Below are 24,107 nucleotides of genomic sequence, written 5' to 3' on the forward strand. Positions count from 1 at the left end.
CAGTGGGTCTATCATCTTAATCAGCAGATCCAAGGCAGGAACCAAGGTTGGAAGTCACGGAGTGGGCCCACATTGGCCACTACATTTTCAGTAGGTCCAATGGTTCCTTCCAAGTGCAGACAATCAGTCTGAGCCTCAGTTGCTGACAGTTAAAATGCAGCTATGAGTCTCCCAGGCTGTGAAGAAGGACCCGTCAAAATCAATGCCTTTCTAAGATTTGGCCCTTCTATGGAGTCATCCCCCTTCCTCTATCCCCTTTGTTACTGACCTCCCTGAATGTTAACTTGCCTCCAATGTCATTATTCGTGATTTAAAAATCCTCTAACCTAAGTTTCTGATCTTCTGTCCCAACTATGTGGCCATTCTCATCTCTTCTCAGTCAGCAGGGTTACAATTGGCCACCAAAGCCTGTTCACTCCAGTGAAAGTCCTGCAAGATCCGGCCTTGGGCCTTTTGACATGAGTAAGAAGGTTTCCTGCTCCACACCAGCAACATGGGGGAAATGAAAGAGAGACCTCTGCCCGCATTATATGACTGTCATTTTATGCCATTTTTGGAATCTCAAAATCCGGCCTGTGGAGTCTAAATCAGGAAATATAACTTAGATTATTTATTTAACCATGTTGATAAAGCAAAATAAAGAACAAAAAGGATAGAATTAAAAGTGAGAGAAATGAAGGACAGAAAGCAGTAAAAAAATAAAATTTCCAATAATTAAATTCTGAAGGAATGAGACTCCAAAGTTGTAAAATTAAAGATTCAGAACCATAGATGTTGTTTGGCAGTAATTAAGACTTAACAAGCCATTAAAATTCATATACATCTGAATGCACCAGCTTTAACCTTCTTCTGATGTATTTAGTGGTTAGGTACTGCAATTTTATGCCCTTCAAGTGTCTTAACGCCATGGCCATCAATGAGGTATTAACGTAACACAGCTTATGAAGCTGCAGGGAAAATCAGACTGTCACATTTAACAACGTATGTGTAGAAAGCTGATGTTCATTTTAGTTCATAAGAATAGAGTGCTGACAGTGTCACTATTATTCAAATGTTTAAATTAATGTTTGCATTAATTTGCATAAAATTGAAATTGCCAAATCTAACAATTCATTATGCTCTGCTTTAGTATTTACCAATGAGTTATCAGTGAGAAAAAAGTCTTTGTTAAACTTCAAAGCTTACAAATTTCAAACAGGACAAAGTAGCAAGTAAGAGATACAAGTACAAATTGGACTATTCTATTTCACCTTCTGATCTTAATGTATATGGCTTACCATAACACACAATAAGTTGTCACACAAAACAAGGATGCATGGGATTCAAGGTAATGGCCAGGATTGTCAGAAATTGCTGCCTGAAGTTAACAAACCTTTTCTTGGTCCGTCCCGACTCGCTATAAATCCCGTGGCAGCCGGACGGGAAAATTCTGCCCAATATGTTAGCATGGATATAAAATATAGGATTAGAGAAAGGATAGTAAGCAAGAGAAAAGGAATAAATGTGCCACTTTCAGGATAACATTCTGTTGCAAGGATCAGTGCTGAGACTTAAGCTATTTACAGTCTATATTAATGCCCTAGATAAAGGGACCAAGTGTAATATATCTAAATTTGCTGACCATACAAAGCTAATTGGGAAAGTAAGCTGTGAGGAGGATACAAAAAGTCTTCAAAGAAATATAGATGGCTTCTTTGACTGATAAGAAGATGCCAGATGGAAAATAATGAGGGGATTTATTCACTTTAGTAGGAGGAATAGGAAAACTATTTATTAAAAGTGAGGAACTATTAAAAGTTGGTGTTCTTCTTCTCTAAGGAATTTGTGTGTCCTTGTACAAGAAGCATAAAAAGTTGACATACAAGTGCAGCAAGCAATTAGGAAGGCATATGGTATGTTGGTCTTTTACGTGCGAGGGTAGGAGTAGAGGAATGAAGAAGTCTTGCTGTCATTCTACTTTAGTGAGACCATACCTAGAATACTGTGTATGGTTTTATTCTTTGTACCCAAGGAAGAATACATCTACCCAAGAGGCATTACCTGCAAGTTCTCCTCTAAACATACACCATCCTAACTTGGAATTACACACATAGTCCACAGAGGTAAAAGGCAGCACACCACCACCAATCATTATATAAATATTATTAAAGAATTTTTATTAGCAAAAAAAAATAAAAGGACTACAATACTTTTAAGACACTTAAGTACATAAATAACCACACACCCACACACACACAAACACATAGTTTATATAGAAATAACACCTTGTTCTAAAATATATTGATGATTCCTGAACTCCCTAAGACTCCCTTTTCCCAAACAACATCCAAATTAAATAGTTCTAACTCAAACTAGCTCATAGTTACCACACAATACAGGACTAATGATCAATTCTGGGAAAACATCTTTTCCTGGTCCAGCAAAAATATTCAAACTGCTTTTACGAAGCTTTCCTGCAGACTTAGACGCAAACTATAGAATCTAAGAAGTAAACAATGTTACAGGACCCCTTGGCTGTGAAATGGATCCAAGCCTTCTGGCTCTGAGTTTTGGACTGGCCTTTGGCTATGGGGTTTGGGCTGTCTTGTCTGCTTCTGAGGGGGAAGAGTGCGGGTGGGGGTAACAGTTATACTGTTTTTCCTTTTGTTATTTCAAATTCAAGAGTCAGCTGTCTACTTATCTGGAATTCTTTCCTTTTATGGAGTTTAGCATTTCTATTGCCTTGAACTCACTCAATCATTTAAGTTATTTCTGCTTGGGAAGCTTAACATTTCTATAGCAGTCATCTAAGTAGTCTGTTTCTACTCCTAAAGCAATTCACACCCCTTCATCCTTAGATGCTCTCATGCCTTTTAGAGGCTTCCTGCCCCTGGAAATGCTGGCAGTTACTGTTGCCAGGCAGATTTCTATCTTTCAGGCCTTTTAAAATTCTAGTTACTTTTGCTGCTAGGCAAATCCTTGACAGTGAGGTAGAGTTGGGTATTGTTAGCATACATGTAGAAACTGACAATTTGTTTCCAGATGATGTAATCAAGCTCAGCATGTTGATGAGAAATAGGAGGGGCAGAATCCTTGGGGACTCCAGAGGTATATGTGTGGGGGTGAGCAGAGAAGCCATTGTAAGCAATTCCATGGCTTTGATCAGATAGATAGAAAAAAACCCACTTGAGAGCAGATTCACCCAGCCGAGTGATGGTGGAGAAGAGTTGGAAGAGGATGTTGTTATAAATCATGTCAAAGATTGAAGAAAGGTCAAGAATCACAATGGGGCAAGTTTAGTATTGTCATAGAAACTTGTATGGTGTAATGGACTAGAAATAACTTACACAATGATACACAATATGATCAGCTCTTACAACAAACTACACTCTGCCCCAAGTTTAAAAAAAACTACTGATAGCCACAAGAATTTTTAAAATCTCATTAAGCTTCTACTTGGGTTCGCTGGCCAAAGGCAGTTCCTTGGTAATTATTCACTAAACCACAGCAAAGTAGTGTGATTTAATACTGGTACGTCAAGGAGGTAGGTTCCCAGACCACCTCAGCTGGAACAGGGGTCAAACACCATGCTATTGGAATTAATCTGCTCCACAAGCTAACTGTCAGGTTAATTGAACTAACCCCCATGTTTCCGCGCCCCCCCCCCCAACTTTTATCAAGGTTACTTATCAAAATGTACAATGGCATGCAGTGTTCCAGTAAAACTCTACACAAGATTGAGGAGCAGCACCTCCTCTTTAGTCTGAGCACATTACAGCCTTTGGGTTCAATATTGAGTTCAACAACTTTAGATCATAACCTCTGCCCCCATCTTGTCCTATGTGTTTTTTTTGCTTCATGTTGTGTTCCATTGGCTGATGTATTGCCATTCGTGCCTAATCTGGTCACAACCTTTGTTTCTTTACTATAACATTACCTACCCCTCCATCCTATCACAATTACTTTTGTTCTTCCTGTCCCTGTCTCCTTCTACTAGCATAAAATCTCTTACATTTCTTTCTAACTTCAAATCTGATGAAAAGTAATCTACCTGAAATGTTAGCTGTGTTTTTCTTCACCGATGCTGCCTGACCTGCTAAGTATTTCAGCACTACTTGTTTTTATTTATATGTATGTTTGATCACCCAGAAGCAGTACAATAAGGGAAATTTCTGTGGAATCTTAAATTTTGATGAATGTTTCAAAAGTACTTTTTAGAGTTTGCATTAAGTGTAAAGGGATCAATTGTTATTTTCTTAGATAATCGGATATACTGGTCCCACTTGGAATCAGTTAGTTAACAGGAAGTTAACATATGAAAGCATTCATAAAGGACAACCGCATACACAAAGGAGGGGAGCTGGAAGCTGAAGGGATTCGGTGCTAAAGATCACACACAAAATGCAGAGTTTTATATATGCAGGGTGGGTGCATGTCCACTCCAGAAGAGTGTAAAATAGCATGTGATGATATCAAGCATCCCATACGATATTTTGGTTGGCAGGCACAGACACAAATAGGCGTCGTGTCCACCAACAATTATGGAGCCAATTGAAGGGATTATCAGCCCCATTGCCTAGACAATTGCATGGCCTGTGCAATCTTTAGGTTGCATGGCAAAATGAGCAGGCAGGCGATCAGTTTTTCAGCTTTTCTCAATCATGGACCAGAAAGGGAGAGGCTGCCTCAATCAAGAGGCCCTTTCAGATTTGGGGTGCCCTCTCCCCCAGAATATAGAATATCCAGCTCTTCCCTCCCTCTCCCCCCTCCCCCTCCCACCCTCAGTGCTACAATCGCTCCAAGGCATTCCCAACTATTCCCCTCAGAACTTAACCTTGGGAACAGTCCTGGGATTTAGTTCCAGCCAGAGTTCAGCAGTACCGCTTCTGGCCAAAGCTGGGACTTCCTTGCAAGGATGATGGAAGTCCTGTACACTGCCAAACAATTCTCAATTGAGCATTAAATGGCAGTGAGAGTCTGAGAGTCATAAATTTTTACGCAAAGAGAATGCAAAAACAGGAAGAGGAACACAGAATTCTTGTAAGGAGAAGAAGCAAATCTCTCTCAGGAAGAGTTTAGTTTTTCTATTTGGCAGAAAAAGATACAGGAGCTCCTGGAGGTATTGCGAGAGTGATTTTTTAAAGCTCTAAAACTTGAAAGCATTATGAATAGCTCAAAGGTACTAAACAGCTGGCTATTTTCCCAGAACGGCCGAACTGTGAACAACAGTATTATTGGTTGCTCAGTTGAAAAGGAACTCTAGAAAGTTACACCATTACAGCCTGAGGGAGAGAAGGTTTATGGAAATGTGCCTTGCTGATGTGAAACTCAAAGGTGAAAGCTGTCGTTGGATAGGACTTCTAGCCCACCCTGCATGAATACTGTGCAATTGTGTAGTGTTACAGTTGTGCAGAGAGAGATAGGGTGCTTGCAATGGTATTAGATGTATCTTTGTTGTATGAACTAATAAAAGTGAAAGTTACCTTTTTAATTGAAATATCATTTGCCTATTAATTCATTTAATTTGCATTGGTTCTGATTTGTGCTCAAGTAAAAAGTACAAAAAGTGGAATCTTGTTGGTAATTTCTGCATATGGGGGTCATTCAGTAAATTTGGTCATTTTGGTTTATGGTTTTCCCCATGATAGCCTGAATCTGGGATATGAACCCAGAGACTGAAACAGGTTCACTGGAACTTCCTGCATTTAAATAAATGTCATTTTATGTTTGCTTTTGCTCTATTGCTTTGGGAAAACAACATGAGTAACAAGGAGAGGATCAGATTCTCAGAAACTTAGAACAATTATGACAAGATGATTCATAAACTCTAGCTCACCATGTGGGAATTAATGTAAAATCAGAAGCTAAGAATTAATTGTAGGCATCCGGAACTTGAGGAAGAAAGGAACCGTTCCATCGGCAACTGGAGAGAATTGAAAAAGAACTAGAACCAAGGTTGACTGAGTGGAAAGAGATAGATAGGCGAGAGATGAAAAAACTCAAAAGGGAATATGAGTTCTGATTATATGAACTGAGTTGACAAGAAGCAAAGATGACTCAGACAGAACTCCGCTTTAGTTTAATATGATGAAAAATTTGTGCTTAGTACCTTAAGTTGGTGAGAGGACGGGGGGATTGGAGATGTGCTTTGTGTCCTTAAAGAAAGTTGCCATAAATCTGGATTGGGTGAAAGAACATTTCCTACAAAATGTTCCAGTATGGGAAGCTTTGGTAACATCTTCATCTCTTTCAACAAAGCACTTGTGTGATTGAAAACATTATGAATAACTCGGAGGTACTAAACAGCTGGATGTTTAGAACCTCTTACTAGGAAGTAAAGCTTACTACAGTCAAAGTTTGAGTTTGTGCAAGAGGCCTACAAAATCTAAAAAACTTAGGACAGACCTACGTTGGTTGCTTTGCTGTACTGGTGCATTCTGAGATATTGGCAAACTTTAATTTTCTTTGTGACTCCCACTTTCTTTCTGACTTTTACTTTGGGCTGCAGGAGAAATTTGGACAAAGAGGAGGGTTATGCTCTCCTTTTGTCTAAATTTCTCTTTTAAACAAATTATCTACATGACATCAATGGGGTCTTCCTCCAATCTTTACTAGATACATGAATGCACCTAGTCTCCTTACAGCAAATCCAATCCCATACTTCTCTTTACCAATGCATCTGTTTTTCACAATGACCTAATAGCATTGAACCATCTAAGTTTCAGTTTCACTTTGTCTAGCCTTTTGCTTAATTTGCCATTGACATCAGGCTTAAACAAACTAAACTTTTGTCATTGGAGCTTGTTTGACCAATAACTTGTAAGGTGAGCAACCAGTTGTAATCTGTGGGGTTATTCTACAAGAAAACATAAAATTATCGAACTTCTGTCAAAGGGTAATATGGAAATCACTGCCTAACTTAGCACATAGCAAATATATTGCAAAGATCTCTTCACAATTTGTACACTTCTTTTTGCAGCAGCATTGGACGCAAGGTGAAATGGTGTTATGAGAGTGTGATTGACTCGATTTTTACTCCAAAATATTTCAAACTCCTCTGAGGTAAACTCTTGGGCCATTGTCTGACATTAACATTTCTAGCAACCCATAAATTGCAAACAGCTTCTCAAAACCTCATAGTTTTGGCATTTGTATAAATTCAAACTTTATCCAGCTGTTATGATTATTGACCAAAACAAGGTACTCTTTCTCTTCCACTTCCACAAAATTGCTATGTACTTGTTCCCATGATTTTCTTGTATTTGACCATTGAATGTAGAGAAAATAATACACAACTTTTCACAAATTCTTCAATATCTCTGATATCCTATGGCTTTTTGCTACTGTTTTCATATAGACTATTTGTGTGGTCTTGATGTAGTTCCTCTAACAATCCCTCTCTAAACTTTTGGTGGAATAATGAATCTTAAACCCAAATGAAACACTTAATCAACACTCAGTTCATTTCTATATGTGAAATATTCCTGTTTCTCATTGCATTACTGTTCATGCCAGCCATTCATGACATAATTGAGCATAAGATCCCTGTGAGTTTCTTCACTAATTTCTCAGATAGACACTGACATTTCTGTATGTAAAGTAGTTCGCAAGCAACCTGATGTTTTCATGAGAAATCTCAAAGAACATCCACATAGCATGATCTGCTGACTTATGATATTGAATATCATACTGATGGGTCATAAAAGTAAACAACTTAGAGCTGTGCTGCCACTAGAGATTTCTTTGAACCAAATTGCTTAGGCTTCTCTGGCTCGTCCCTCTGATGTGGGAATGCCGGCGTTGGACTGGCGTAAACACAGTAAAAAGTCTGACAACACCAGGCTTTAGTCCAACCGATTTATTTGATAATACTCCCCTCTGAGCCAAGGATGACTTGCTTCCACGGTGATGAATCTCTGTTCAGCTTCTTCCCAAGTGCTTTTCTTCCCAGATACTTTTCTTCCACTTCGGGCAGTCTTGCGCCAGGGATTCCCAGGTATTAGTGGAGATGTCGCACTTTTTCAAGAAGATTTTGAGAGTGTCTTTGAAGCAATTCCTCTACCCTCCAGGCGCTTGCTAGTTGTATTGAAGATCCGAGTCGAATGCTTTTCTTGGGAATCTTGTGTGAGGCATTCGGGACGTTGTGGCCCGCCCAGCGGAGCTGATTAAGTGTGGTCAATGCTTCAATGCTGGGGATGTTGGGCTGGGCAAAAACACTGATATTGTGCAATACTCCTGCCAATGGATTTGTAGGATTGTGCAGAAGCAGAGCTATTTTGGGGTTTTGAGATGCCTGCTGCATAGTCCATGTCTCTGAGACATATAGGACGGGTATCAATACTGCTCTGAAGACCACGAGTTTGGTGCCAGCTATGAGGGCTTGCCTTCAAACCACTCTTCCTCAGGCAACCCAAGCTATGTTGGCACACTGAAGGTGGTGTTGAACTTTGTCATTGATGGGAGCCTAGTGTCAAAGGGTGGACAAAATATAGAAAATGGTCCACATTGTGCAAGGTTACTGCGAATTTTGATAACTGGGGGCAGTTTGGTAGAGCATCTCTGTCTTATGGATGTTTAGTGTAAGGCCTATGCTTTCATACAAGGTGTTGGCGATGGCTTGGAGCTCTGTCTCCGAATGTGCACAGATGCAAGCATCGTCTGCATACTGTAGTTCAGTTACAAGGATAACCTTAGATCTGGATTGCAGGTGGTAGGAGATTTAGATTTATTCTGCAGGTTCATTGTCAGGGCTAGGGTGTCAGTTAACAAAGTGAATTTCCTACCATATAGGCACTTGCGTAACTTTATAACATATATGATGACTAATGCCTCTTTCCCAATTTCAGTAATATTGCTGTGGCTTTGTTAACAAACATGAAGTGGATACAAACCCTTGGGGTGAGGTATCATGTGCTAAAACCAGTTGTTACTTAGAATCACTGTGGGCCGAAACAGCATTGTTATTCAGTAATTAATTCACTTCTTCAATTGCCGTCTGGCACTCTACAGATCACTCCCAAGTTATTTAATCTTTGGACAGTTGATATAATGGGGGAAATATATTAGCTAAGTCAGGGAGGAACTTAGGACATTCATTGGAATTGTTGTGTATTGCTGTCTGGTCTCTGCCTTCAAAATGTCTTCAACCTTGTCCTAGGGTGAATGGATATCTTCAACAGCCATTTGTTAACCCAGGTATATTACACTTGACACCATGAAGTAACACTCATCTTGTTTCGTTTTGATGCCATACTCTTGAAGTTGATCTAAGACTGTTTGCTTTGCATGTATGGGTTTGAATCCCAGCATTTTGCCATCTTTGTGATGTTTTGGACTGGAAATAACTCACACGAATACGCTATTCAATTTGCCATGTTGTTACGCAACCTTTGTTCACAACTCTCAACCGAGTGACAGTATCACTGTATGACTAGCTGTTATATTACAATGTGGAAGTCATTTGTGACTTGGATAAGAGCTGCTTTGATACTGTGGCGAGGCCGAATTTGATTGATGGGATTCAAACATGTATTACGATCCCAGGTGATGTTATTACAGAACAATCTGGCTCAATAGATCCTAAATTTTATCTTTTTGTTTAGATACATCGATGAACAGATTCACAGGACTACCACGGAACTTGTAATAAAATAAAACATTCTTTAAACAAGAAAAGTTTGACATAGTACACTACTTTTCACCCAGTTATACTTTTCAAGATAGACAAATTCGTAAGAATAACAAGTTAAACAATTTATTTTATACTCTAATGTTCTCAGTAAGTACACAGTTCATGTAAACCAATAGGTAAAATGTGGTCAGACACTTTACATTCTGAAATAACGTGACTGATGCCACCCAATCAACAGCAGATTTTTCATCAATTCCATCCAGACGCTTGTCACACTATGAAATAATTGGTCATACTGGAACTCTGACTTTAACATGAGGGTTTCCAAACTCCACTCTCAAAAAACACACCTTCAGACCACTTCTCAGCTTCACCAAGGATCCATTTCCAGGGTTTCAAACTTTCAGTCCAGTATTCCTATGCCCTGGTCATCACTTGCAGTCATGTTTCCACATAATCTCTCATGCCAACAGCTTCACAGGATGTATTAAGGTGGCATCAACCTTTTGATCACCGGATATCTGGCTTCTCACAAGCCAATTTTATATCTGCTTCCTGCAGCTGTCTCTACTTCAGAGCCCTTTTTCTGCATCTTGCTTTAATTTCTAAGTTCACTAAACAGAACCCTTTTTCCAGAGTCCTATTCTTTGACCCTTTGACTTCACAGTCTTCATGGAACTCCTCTGCCCAATTCCCTGGTTTCTGGGATGTTCTGTTCTTTAATTTGGGCCTTGTGCTCTGTCCTTCTGCATTGTCCTGCCTTTTCTAGCAGTTTTCTGGGAAATTTCCTAGGTAACCTACTTGCAACTGTATGAACAGTTTCTGCTTTTCTGAGTGGGTTGTTAAGCAGCTGCCTAGTTTTATTTTTTAAAATCCCATATTTGCTCTATCATTGTAAACCTCATTACAACCCCTACAGACTTTTTTTTTACATAAAGCAAAAACTGAGGTTTTAACACTTTCTTGGCACAAAATACAGAAGTACAAATTAAGCTTAAACTTAAAGATATATCTTATTTTTAATGCGCACAAAAACAAAAATAAATTACTTAAATGTATTTTTAAGTAAATAAAAGCAATCTCACTTTCCTAACACACGGAATTCCAGGAAAGACAAATACAAATGTGAGATGTAAGAACATGTTCAAGAACTTTAAATAGGAAAGGGAGGTTGGAGATGAGGCAGTAATTTGCCAGAATGGAGGTGTCAATTTTTTTTTTAAGCAAGGGTGGTGACACCATGATTGAAGGAGAGGGCGTAGTACCTGAGGGTAGAGAAACGTTAACAAGATCTGCTAATAAGGAAACAAGGAGGAATGTTAGAAAGAAATAAATGGTGCTTCTGACATATCTGTGCTTTTCAAGGTTTCCCCCACCTTGTGGTTTACAGGACACTCAGAGTTTGACCCTTTTCCTGCACCTCTGCCCTCACCTCTTCCCCTCCTTCCCATAACCATGATAGGGTCCTGCTTGTCCTCACTTTCCATCCCACCAGCCTCTGCATTCAAAGGGCTATGCTCTGCCAAATCCAGCATGATACCACCATAAAATACATTTTTCCTTCACCTCCCGGCCAACATTCTGCAAGGGAAGGTGCAGGGAAGCAGAGGGATAGTCCCTCTGTTACATCCTGATCCGTTCCTCCATCACACCAAACTCCTCATTCCCTTCCAATCACAGAAGGTGCAACAAACACCTGCCCCTTTATGTCCTCCCTCCTCATTGTTCAAGGTCTCAAGCACCTCATTCAGGCAAAGCAACATTTCACTTGCACCACCTTCAATTTGATCTATTTTATTTGTTGCTTCCATAGCAGTCTTCTCTACATTGAAGAGACTAAACACAGACTGGGTGATCACTTTACAGAACAATTTTGCTACGCCTGCCAGCATGATCCCAACCATCCTCTTGCTTGCCATTCAGCTCAGCATTGTGTTTGCATGCCCACATATTCATCGTTGCTGCTGCAATGCTCTCATGAAACCAAACGCAAACTAGCGGAGCCCCTTATCTTCCGATTATGAATGTTATAGCCCTCAGACTTGACATCATGTTCAACAACTTTAGATTGTGTCCTTTTTTCTATCTTCCCCTTTTTCGCATATCCTAAGCATTTTTTTTCTTACTATGCGAAAATCCTCTCCCTTCCCCAGCAGGTCATCTGTCACTTGTTCTTAGGTTTTGTTACAATCTGTCACAGAAACCAGTAATCACTGTCCAAGCTGTTCTACCCCCTCTTGTATATAATCACATTTTTCCCTCTCTTTAGTTCTGAAGAATTATCATGGGAACTCAAAGCATTAACTGTTTTCTCTCCTTACAAATGCTGCCAGACCTGAATTCTTCCAATTTTCTCATTCAGTTTCAGATTCCAGCATCCACAGTTTTTTGCTTTTTAGAAAAGTTGGGTAGTCAGTAGCTTAGTGGGAGAAGAATCTAGAGAAGAGATTAGTCTCATGCACAAGATCAGCTCAGAGAAGGTGTGAGAAGAGATAGGAGAGAGATTAGTTGAGGGCTTAGGGCAGGAGTGAGCTTTCAACAAAATTTGGTGTTAGTGAGTTATAGAAACGTAGGGGGGAGTGGCAGAGACAGCTGATTGGTGTCAGTATTAATAAAAGAAATTTGTAGGCTCTTTGCACTAGTTGTTGGAAATGAGGAGGAGACAGTGTGAACAGTTTTTGTCTTCTTTATCTAAACAAAGATACATTGGCATTGGATACAGTCCAGAGAGCGGTCACTAGGTTGACCCTGAGTATGGAGGGATTTTCTAATGAGGAGAGGTTGGGTCTGCACTCATTAGAGTTTAGAAGAATGAGGGACATATAGGATTCTCAGGGGTGGGGGTGCACTTGACAGGGTTGATACTGAAAGGTTGTTTCTCTTTGTGGGACAGTCTAGAATCATAAAGCATAACAGAGTAAGGAGTCACCCATCTAAGGCAGAGATGAGGAGATTTCTTCCGAGGGTAGTGAATTCTTTAATACAGAGGACTGCAGAGGTTGGGTTGTTAAGTAGATTCAAGGCTGAGATAGATTTTGAATTAGGAAGGGGATTAAGGGTTATGGAGTTAAAGTGGATCTTAGAATTATCAGATTAATAATGCAAGACTTCTTGAGAAGGTGAGAGGGCATGGGATCCAGGGGGCTTTGGCCTTGTGGATCCAGAACTGGCTTGCCTGCAGAAGGCAGAGAGTGGTTGTGGATGGGTCTTTTTCTGCATGGAGGTCGGTCACCAGTGGAGTGCCCCAGGGATCTGTTATAGGACCCTTGCTGCTTGTCGTTTTCATAAATGACCTGGATGAGGAAGTGGAGGGATGGGTTAGTAAGTTCACCGACGATACGAAGGTTGGTGGTGTTGTGGGTAATCTGGAGGGATGTCAGAAGTTGCAGCGTGACATAGATAGGATGCAGGACTGGGTGGAGAAGTGGCAGATGGACTTCAACGCGGATAAATGTGTAGTGGTCCATACTGGCAGGACCAATGGGATGAAGGAGTACAATATCAAGGCTGGGAGTCTCAGCAGTGTTGACGAGCAGAAGGATCTTGGGGTCTGGGTCCATAGGACTCTTAAATCGGCCTCGCAGGTGGAGGATGTGGTCAAGAAGGTATGGTGTACTGGCCTTCATTAATCGAGGGATTGAGTTTAGGAGTCGGGAGGTAATGCTGCAACTTTATAAGATCCTTGTCAGACCCCACTTGGAGTACTGTGCGCAGTTCTGGTCGCCTCACTACAGGAAGGATGTGGAAGCTATTGAGAGGGTGCAGAGGAGATTTACAAGGATGTTAAAAACATAAGAAATAGGAGGAGTAGGCCATCTAGCCCCTCGAGCCTGCTCCGCCATTCAATAAGATCATGGCTGATCTGTCGTGTCTCAGTTCCACATTCCCGCCCTCTCCCCATAACCCTTAATCCCCTTGCCTATCAAAAACCTATCAACCTGCGTCTTAAAAATATTTCGCGAGGCAGCCTCCGCCACTTCAACGGGCAGAGAATTCCAGAGATTCACCACCCTTTGAGTGAAGAAGTTCCTCCTCAACTCCGTTCTAAACCGCCCCCCCTTTATCTTGAGGCTGTGCCCTCTAGTCCTACTGTCCTTTCTGAGCGGGAAGAGCCTCTCCACCTCTATCCTATCCATCCCATTCATCATCTTATACGTCTCAATGAGATCTCCTCTCATTCTTCTAAACTCTAACGAGTACAAGCCTAGTTTATTCAGCCTCTCCTCATAGTTCAACCCCCTCAACTCCGGTATCAGCCTAGTAAACCTCCTCTGCACTCCCTCCAAGGCCAAAATATCCTTGCGTAAGTGCGGCAACCAAAACTGCACACAGTACTCCAGCTGCAGCCTCACCAGTGCCCTATACAGCTGCAGCAAGACCTCCCTACTTTGATATTCAATCCCTCTCGCTATGAAGGCCTGGTTGCCTGGATTGGGAGGCATGCCTTATGAAGATAGGTTGAGGGAGCTAGGTCTCTTCTCCCTGGAGAGACGAAGGTCAAGAGGCAAGCTGATAGAGGTTTATAAAATGTTGAGAGGAATAGATAGGGTGGATTCTTGGAGGCTATTTCCCAGGGCTGAAATGGTTGCTACGAGAGGACACAGGTTTAAGGTGCTGGAAAGCAACTACAGAGGAGTTGTTAGGGGTAAGTTTTTCACTGAGGGTGGTGAGGGAGTGGAATCGGCTACCGTCGGTGGTGGTAGAGGCAAACTCGCTGGGGTCTTTTAAAAGACTTCTGGATGAGTACATGGGATTTAATGGGATTGGGAGTTACAGATAGTTCTTTGGCCTGGTAGATATGGATATGATCGGCGCAACTTGTGGGCCGAAGGGCCTGTTTGTGCTGTAGTGTTCTATGTTAATAATGCTATCATTGAATGGGGAAGCAGACTCAATGGACTGAATAGCCTATATTTGCTCCAGTGTTTTATGATCTTAAGACAACAATTTGTAGTTGAGAAAATAAACCAGGCATTACCATTGCATTGCAGGTTGACCCTGGAACAGTGAACAGTTTTAGTAGCTAACAGCAAAACCTGATGGTGCTTTACATGTCCAGCCATATCTGATGGTCAATGGTTGTTATCCACCAGATCCATTTTGTCTGGATCCCTTGCACTTAAGGAAGCAGAGATGGGGGTCTGACCAGATGGAATGGTCATGGTGAGAGTGATGGTTTTAACAGAGACAAGACCTTGAAGGTAGACGTGAGGCTGTGGTTGAGCAAATTGAAACTGTAGAAATGCTGTGATTAATGGAGGGCAAAAAAGCCAAATGTAAAAAAATCTATCTGGGACTTTGAAGGTGAAGTTGCAAATAAATTGGGGGAGTGAAGGCAACTAAGGGATTTAACGTGAACTGCAAGTGGCTGCCACTGACATCAAGTATAGAATCAAGATAAGCGCAAAATACTGCGGATGCTGCAATCTAAATCAAAAACAGAAAAATACTGGAAAACCTCAGCAGTTCTGACAGCATCTGTGGAGAGAGAGTACAGCCAACATTTCGAGTCTAATGACCCTTTGTTAGAGCGCGAGGTGCTTGAATAAAATTAGGAGTCAGGAGATAAACTGGCTGGAGTTATACCTCACACAAACAGAGATGGTTGTCATTGTTGGAGGCCAATCACCTGAGCCCTGGGACATTTCTCAGGAGTTCTCCAGTGTCTCAGACCCCAACCATCTTCAGCTGCTTCATCAATTACCTTCCATCAGAAAAGAGAATGTGGGTTGATGGCTACACAGTGTTCAATTCCATTCACAACTCCTCAGACAATGAAGCAGTCCATGCCTGCATAAAGACCTGGAGAACAATCAACCCTGGGCTGTTAAGTGGCATATGAAATTCACACCACACAAGTGTCATGCAATGAGCATTTCCAACAAAAGTAGTGGTTAAGTAGCTGAGGGACAGGAAACACTGATGACTGGGGTTATTTGTACTAGTGGAGATTGCTGAGAGTCTGTACCAGAACTAGTTTTCCTCAAGATAAAAGCAAATTACAGCAAGTGTTGGAATCTGAAACGAAAACAGAAAATACTGGAAGATCTCAGCAGGTCTGACAGCATCTGTGGAAAACAGAGCTAAAATTTCAAGTCTCGATTCCCTTCGTCAGAGCTGGCTCTCCTCTCTCGTCATACCTGCCTGTCTCCCAGTCAGCCCTGGAAACTAGAGCCTCGGGTCGCCAAGTGTGAACCAGCCCATTCCAAAGGCTCGGGAGTCCCAGCTACTTTGGCCACTGGCTGCCAAATGAGTTGCTCAAAATCATAAGGGGTCTGGACAGAACAGATAGGGAGAAAATGTTAAAGGAAAGTCAGCAGAGGATGCTGATTCAAGGTGCAGAGCAGAAGGTCCAAAGGAGACACCAAGAAAGATCTTTTAAAGGATCTGGACTGCACTGCCTGAGAACCTGATGGAGGTATATTCAATTGTAACTTGAAAAGGGAATTAGGTAATGATCTAAATAGACAAAAAATTGCTGCACCACAGGGAAAGGGTGGGGGAATGGGACCCAAGGGAGTTATACTTGATGAGAGCCAGCATAAGAGACCAAATTACCTCCTTCTGTGCCATAACCATAGTATGACTGTAACTAATTTTAAGCTTAGTTACAACTGTATAAGTTTTGACAATACTCACGTGGGGTGAATCATTTGACCTTACAAAATACTCCAAAAGAAACCTGCTCGTTTTTGCATGTTTGATTTTAAATTAGCAATCCATCCTTTCCTTTTCTTGCAAAAGGAAGTCCTTCATTGCAATGCAAAATTCATTACAGCAATCTGAATGCAAGTCTAAAGACTCTTACAGAAAAGTAAAAACGAGCTTAGTTCATCCTCTATATTCCATTGAAAGCAATCACACCTCAAAGCCTGATTGCAGTTTTACTGATATAATCGAGTAACTAAAAAAAATCAAGTTGTTTAACCATTTTCGAAGCAACTTATACTTCTGTAAACTTTACCTTACCCTCTACCAAAGTTTCCACAATATTGTCGTAGTAATGATGGGTTACTAATATTACACCTTAATATATAAACAGAACTAGAAAACAGATTTGATTTGGGGTTTAAATAAATTAATTCAACTGTTTGTTAATCCAGTCTGTGGACACTGATAACTGAGAATCTGGTTGTCGTTTTTGCTAGGGGAAAAAAAATGAAGTGATAACTTTCAGTTGCATAACTTAGAATTAAAAAGTGGAATTATTCTGTTATGATTCCCCCATCAGCCGTTAACAGTTTAATGTTATCAGGTGGAACCCTTACCCTGTTGGTCCTGACCCGACCCCGATTCATTAACGGCTCCTCTCTTTTTGTTTTCCCCCTCCCTGATGACTGGCTCCTTTCTCTCTTCCTTGGCACACCTGGCTGTCTGCCTACCTGGCTCCCCGGCTCCCCGCCTCCCCGACCAGCCCCTTCACAGCCAGACCTTCCCCCCAAATTCAACCGCCCAGCGCGAGCCAGCTCGCTCCTAGCAGCTCGAGACTCCCTGCTACGGTGGCCGCTGGCTGCCAAATGAGCCGCGCCGCGCCGCGCGGCGGCGGAGTGCGTGACGTCAGGGCCCCGTCTCCATCCATCCCCATCTGTCAGCCCCGCTGATGCTTGCTTGGCTCGCCTCCGTCTATCGCCGGATTCGTCAACCCCGCGTACCCCCACCACCTCCTCCTCCTCCCATCCCGCTGTGCTCCTTCCTCCACCCCCCCCCCACTCTTTTTTCCAGGATCCCTTCCGCTCGCGACCTCCTCGCGACCCCCCCCCCCTCCTTTCCACACCTCCTTTCCATTTCCAACCGTCAGGGAGTCGCCGATTGCCCTCTGTCTCTGCCCCCCCCCCCCCCCCCCACCACCATAACCACCTCCCCATCTCCTCCTTTTCAGGGCTCAGCCGGCGGGCGCATTAGGTGAGTGCCGGCGCTGGGCGATCTTCTGGGAGAAGTGGAGGAGTAAGTGAGAGCAGCTTTGGATCTGCCAGTGTTGTTGGAGGGGAGGGAAGGCGCGGGGTGGGGGGGGGGGGGGTGGTGGGGGAGGTGGTGGTGGGAAGCCCTGGACTAGACTTGGCTTTAAAATGCAATGACCTGATCCATTTTGTCTTAAGAAGCGCATGCTTGGCCGAAATATATATTTTAAAAAGCTTACTGATTAAATCTGCAGTGAGGAAGTCTGATCGGTTGACACAAAAAAAAGAAACCCTCTTGATTTGTATTTAGGAGAGAGAATGGGTGCATCTTTTTTAAAACTACCCCCTGCTTTCTTTCGGGCATTTCTTTTTTTGTTGTTGCTTTAAACCACCCCCCCCCCCGATTGTGCCTTAACATGAATGTTATTACCTTTCGAGCCACGCCAGTTAAAATAAACCCTTCACAGTTTGAATAACGAAATAAAGAAGGGATAAGCCTTTCGTTCTGTCTCATTCCACCCCCCCTCCCGTTCCCCTTCTTATCCGTTGTACTTACAGTACAGTCTGTGAATGCATTTAAATCATCTTTGCCCTTCATTGTCACAGCGTAAAGGCTGGTGTGTTTGGCAGGAGTCACGATTATATTATTTAGGTGTTTCCCTCAATTCCCTTAAAAAGTTAGTCTTCGCCAATGATGATTCTACCGCGTTTGCCAAAAAAGGGACAAATCGATCAAACTGCTGCAGCCTCGTCGATCCATAATTGAATATTCTTTTTGCAAATTGATCCCTCGTTCCCTGGCTTTTCCAAATCAAGTCCATCGCAAGGTTTTGTTAAATATATCGTCTGCATGGCATTGTACAATATAATGAATGGCACATCAACTTTTATACTGGTCGCCCAGACAGTAAGCTACTGTAATTTATACTTGTGGTTTTGCAACTGCACGCTATAATGGTAATTTGTAGTGTAGAGAATTATCTTTTTGGGAAGTGTGTGACTGATTTGATTGATAATGGAAAACGGGTGAAAGGATTTTGTTTCAAGGAAATAAATTAGAATGCAGGCTGAAAACACAAATATTGGATTAAATAATCAAAAGTAAGATACAGGGTTTACATTTCTAGAAACAATCGTATTAAACTTAAAAGAATAGACTTCATCTATTGAAATAACCTCTTGGTCTTAGTTTCAATGCAGTCTCTAACATTGAATTTTGTATGAGAATACAGTTTTTTTCTTACAGCAATTTACATTTTTTTCTGAAAAGGGACTGCTAAAACCAGTCACAGTTTAGGTTTGTTGTTTGTTCTATACTTTGCCTCACAACTAAGGTATTCAGATGTGTGTACGAGCTCTAAGCAACAAAGAGAAAGAAAGCTTCTGAAAATGTATTGGATTAGTGCTTTATTTGCCATATTCTCAGAAGGATTGGGATTGTTAGGAAGATAGTTAATATTTGTCATGAAATACAGAGAGGAGTATCTTGCTTTTTGAAAGCCTTTGATGCAGAAAGGAAGCTTGCATTTATATAGTTGGACCATCATGTCTCTCAGGAACTTGAATACATTTCACATTCAATGAACATAATATTCTAAGTTTTATTTTTTCTAATGTGGCGATGTAGTTATACACCTAGCTTTACACCATAAAGAAATACACAAAAAAAACTTCTGAACTGAAGACTTTCTTATCAGAAGGTCAGTGTTTCTGATTGGTCCAGAACTTGGTAATATGTCGCATAAGCAGATCTTTATTGATTTATAAGTTAGCTGTAATATCTGGACTTTTTTTCTGTTAACTCATGTTATTAGGTACCTTACCAAGAAAAGTCCAGGTTAACTTGTTAGGAAATCAATGTGAAAGGCCAAGGCCAATAGTACAAGACTTCACCAAGTTGAAAGTAAATAGGACAGACCAATTGAGCAACATGCACATGTAGTGGTTAGGTGAACAAAGCTTGAGTTTTAAAATTGTGGGATAGCTGAGGAAGTTGCAGAGAGGAGTGTGCAGTAGTCGGGTAAATACTGGAATGGTAATTTGTCATCTTTTTTGCTTCTACAAATAAACTATTAAAACTCTTGATGTTTTATTGTGGTAACATGGATCACCTCAAATGATTAAATGATTCAGCCTTTGAAACAAAAAGCACACCTTTGATCACCAAGTACCTGAAAATTAGGTTCACTGTGGAAATGTTTGCTTTTCATAGAACTTTATTGCAGTGCCATAGAAATGAATGGAGGAAATAAAATGGATGGAACTTGCCCTTAAACTGAACTTGCTGTTATCAGATTTTTTTGCATTAAGAAGGCTGTACTTAAATGTTATTAGCTTGCACTGAGACTAGGAAACAAATCACTTGAACAGCGCATGCACTCTACCAATGCAGCCTTGTCATCACCTATTTATCATTAACCACTCAGCATCTGTTTTTCATTGTAACTGAATACAAGTTGTTTTTTGGTCCACATCCTATGTATTACAGTTGGAGAAATATTTTAATCAAGCTAATAGTTGATGATCTGACATGTGAAATCCAAACTTTGTCTTTCATGTATAGACTATCTTCTAAATTGCCATAAACTTGGCCATCAGTGGCAAGGAATGACACTTAAAAATTGGGCCACGACCACGATGATGTTGATGAATGATAGGCTAACTGAACTACTTGTTGTTTTTACACCATTGTCTTTTGAGATGAGAAGTTGGTAGATCATAGAAACTAGAAGTAGGAGTACGCCATTTGGTTCTTCAAGCTGCTCTGCCACTCATCTTGATCATGGTTGATTATCAGATTCAATATCCTGATAGCCCCCTCCTCCCATATCTCTTGATCTGTTTAACCCCAAGAGCTGTATCTAATTTCTTCCTGAAATCAGACAAAGTTTCAACCTCAATTACCTTTTGTAGTACTGAATTCCACACATTCACCATCCCACGGGTGAAGAAATTCCCCCTCACCTCAGTTCTAAAAGGTTTATACCTCTTATCCTCAAACTATCGCCCCTAGTTCTGGACTCCCCCACCATTGGGAACATTCTTTCTGAATCTACCTTGTCTTACCCTGTTAGAATTTTAAAAGTTTCTATGAGATCCCCTCTCACTCTTCTAAACTCCAGTGAATGTATTACTAATCAACATAGTCTATTCTCATATGACAGACCTGCCATCCCAGGAATCAGCCTGGTAAACCTTTGTTGTACTCCCTCTGTAGCAAAGATATCCTTCCTCAGATAAGGACATCAAAACTGCACACGGTACTCCAAACGCCCTATACAATTGCAGCAAAACCTTTCTACCTCTATGCTTAATTCCTTTACTATGAAGGCTAACATACCATTTGCCTTCTTTATTGCTTTCTGTACCTGCACACTTACTTTCAGCAACTGATGCATGAGGACTCCAAGATCTCGTTGAATATCCACCTCTCTCAATTTAAACCCTTTCAAGTAATAATTTGTCTTCCTATTATTGCTACCAAAGTGGATAACCTCACATTTATTCATGTTATGCTGCATCTGGTGCCCATGCATTCAGCCTGTCCAAATCATGCTGAAGCATCTCTGCGTCCTCTTCACAGCTCACCCTTCCACCCAACTTTGTATCATTTGCAAATTTGAGATAATACATTCAGTTCCCTCTTCTAAATCATTCATATATAATGTAAACAGTTGGGGTTCTAGCACAGATTTCTGCAGAACCTCACTGGTCACTGACTTCCAATCAGAAAAAAAACCATTTATGCCAACTCTTTGCTTCCTATCTGCTAACCAGTTTTCTGTCCATCTCAAAACATTACTTGCAATTCCATGTGCTCTAACTTTACATAGTTGTCTGTTATGTGAGACCTCGTTGAAAGCCTTCTGAAAAATCAAAAATTATATCTTAATTCAGTGCTGCTGAGGAAGCTTAACTGGAGTTAATCAGGAAGAAAAACACTTCATATGTCCTCAGAGCATCTGCAAATGCTTTGCAACCAATTTAAAAGAGGGACATGCACTTTTTCACCACAACAAGATGCCCCAATGTTTTGTAACCAATTGAGTACTTTTAAAGTGTCGTCACTGTTGGAATGTAGGAAAAATGGCAGCCAACCTGTATACAGCAAGTTTCCACAGAACAGCATGTTGTTAATGACCAGATAATTTGTTCTTGTGATGTTGACTGAAGTCACCAGAGATGACTCTTTAAATAGTGCTATGGCACATTTTATGTCCACCTGAGAGGGTAGCTGGGACATTGTTTAATGTCTTATTTGAAAAGTGCCACTTCTGACAATGCAGAATTTCTTCAGTACTGCATTGGAGTGTCTCCTGTATTTTTGAGCTCAGGTACTGGACTGGAACTTGGACTCACAAACTTGTGGCTCAGAGGAGAGAATGGTAGCAACGGAGACATGTCACTCACCTGACACATGCATTATTTTTAAGAATAAAGAATCTTGTTATGTTAGCAAACGAGGCAGTTGATGCATAGAGCAAAACTCCAGAAACCGAGATAAATAACTGGTTCCTTTTTTAAAACCGTGTTGGTGAAACTAGGACTTCTAGTTTGGATACCAGACAACTGCTTGGTGTTCTTCTAATAATGCCAATAGGTCTTTTCATGCCCATTTGAACAGATGGTCCTCAATTTAACATTTCATTCAAAGAATAACACCTCTAGCTATGCTTACTTTGTACTGTACTGAAGTGTTGGTCTATGTTATGCACTCAATTCTGGAGTGGACTTTAAATCTGTAATCTGACAAGCTTCACAAATTGACCTGTGAGTCCCACGTCAGTGGTAGGCAAACTATTGGAGAAACTTTTGAAGGCAAGCATCTATCTCCACTTGGAGAGGCAAAGCTTGATCAGGGATAATCAGCATGACATGACTTAGTCAGAGGGAGGTCATGCCTAACAAATTTAATTGAATTTTTGGGGAGGTGAACAGCTGCATAGATGAGGCTACTGCAGTCGATGTAGTTTAGAAAGATTCCAGCAAAGCCTTTGATAAGGTCCCACATGGGAGACTTGTAAAGAAGGTAAATTCACATGGGATACAGGGTTATTTGTTAAATTGGCTGAGTTGTAGGAGTTGGAGGGTGATGACAGAAGGCTGCGTTAGTGACTGGAAGCCAGTGTCCAGTGGCATACCACAGTTGGGCCCCCTTTTATTTGTCATTTATATAAATGACATAGATGACTATGGGGGGGGGGGGGGCATTGGATTAGTAAGTTTGCAGGTGACACAAAAATTGGTCATTAACTCTGAGGCTGAGTGTCTTGGGCTATAAGAAGATATAGACAGAATGGTCAAATAGGCAGATAAGTGGCAGATGCAATTTAACCCTGAAAAGTATGAGATGATACACTTTGGAAGGAGCAATTTGACAAGGAAGTACTCAATGAACAGTAGGACACTAGGAAGTTCTGTGTAACAAAGGATTCTTCGTCTCAGAAGGAGGAAGGCCTTGTTAATAGGGAGGTGAAAAAGGCATATGGGCCACTTGCCTTTATCAGTCGAGGCATAGATTACAAAAGCAGAGAAGTCATGATGGTGCTGTATAGAACTTTGGTGAGGCTATAGCTAGACTACTATGTGCATTTCTGGTCAGCACGTTCTTGGAAGGATGCGATTGGAGGGGCTGCAGAGGAGATTCACCAGGATGTTGTCTGGGATGGAACATTTAAGTTATGAAAAGAGGTTGGGTAGCCTTGTTTTCATTGGAGCAGAGAAGACTGACGGGGCAACCTGATCAAGATATACAGAATTATGAGGGACATGGACATTGTGCATAGGAGCAGCTGTGCCCCTTAGTTGAAGGATTAGTCACGAGGGGACATTGATTCAAGGAGACTTAGGCTACCATCACGGTGCACAGTGGTTAGTGCTGCTACTTCACAACGCCAGGGACCTGGGTTCGATTCCCAGCTTGGGTCATTGTCTGTGTGCAACTTGCACGTCCTTCCCGTATCAGCATGGGTTTCCTCCCACATTCTGAAAGACGTGCAAGTTAGGTGCATTGACCCGAATGGGTGCCGGACTGTAGCAACTAGGGGAATTTCGCGGTAACTTCATTGCAATGTTAATGTAAGCCTTCCTTGTGACTAATAAATAAACTTTAACTTTAAAGACTTTAAGGTGAGGGACTGGAGGTTTAGGGGAAAATGTGAGGAAAAGTTTTTTTCTCAGAGAGTGGTGATGGTTAGGAATGCACTGCCTGGGAGGGTGGTAGAGGCGGTCACCTCATGTCCATTAAAACATATCTGGATGAGCACTTGGCACATCATAACATTGAGGGCTATGGGTCAAGTGCTGACAGATGGGATTAGGTAGGAGTTGAAGTGTCCCTAATGTATCAGTGCAGATTCAACGGGCCGAAGGGTCTCTTCTAAGATTCTAAAAGATGTAAACTGTAAAGTATTATTTTTGGTCTTCTGCTTGTTATCACATCAGTCTTAAAAATTGTCATCTTTCAATGTGAAGCTGTTACCGCCAAATAACAATTATTGGTGGATGGTTTGGTTGCATAATGGATAGCTTCTTGGTACAACAATGTATGAAGTTAAATGCATAATATAGTTTTAATTCTTTGCTATGGCTTTATCCCC

General features: G+C 41.3%; 1 protein-coding gene across 3 annotated transcripts in view; it reads left to right on the plus strand.

The window, feature by feature from the left end:
• Positions 1-24,107, plus strand: part of nol4lb (nucleolar protein 4-like b) — a 305,822-nt gene that overhangs the window by 65,604 nt on the left and 216,111 nt on the right. The window contains exon 1 of one of the 3 annotated variants that reach the window (XM_080204816.1): positions 17,449-17,512. The exons of 1 other annotated variant lie outside the window; for it this stretch is intronic. The gene's annotated coding sequence lies outside the window, so the exon portion shown is untranslated. Of the gene's footprint in view, positions 1-17,448; positions 17,555-24,107 lie in introns of those variants that run through there. One more of the 3 variants, XM_080204817.1, reaches the window with a different exon arrangement.

The sequence above is a fragment of the Carcharhinus amblyrhynchos genome, chromosome 16 (genome assembly GCF_965287045.1).
Source record: "Carcharhinus amblyrhynchos chromosome 16, sCarAmb.v2.hapA, whole genome shotgun sequence".
In the NCBI taxonomy this organism is placed as follows: domain Eukaryota; kingdom Metazoa; phylum Chordata; class Chondrichthyes; order Carcharhiniformes; family Carcharhinidae; genus Carcharhinus; species Carcharhinus amblyrhynchos.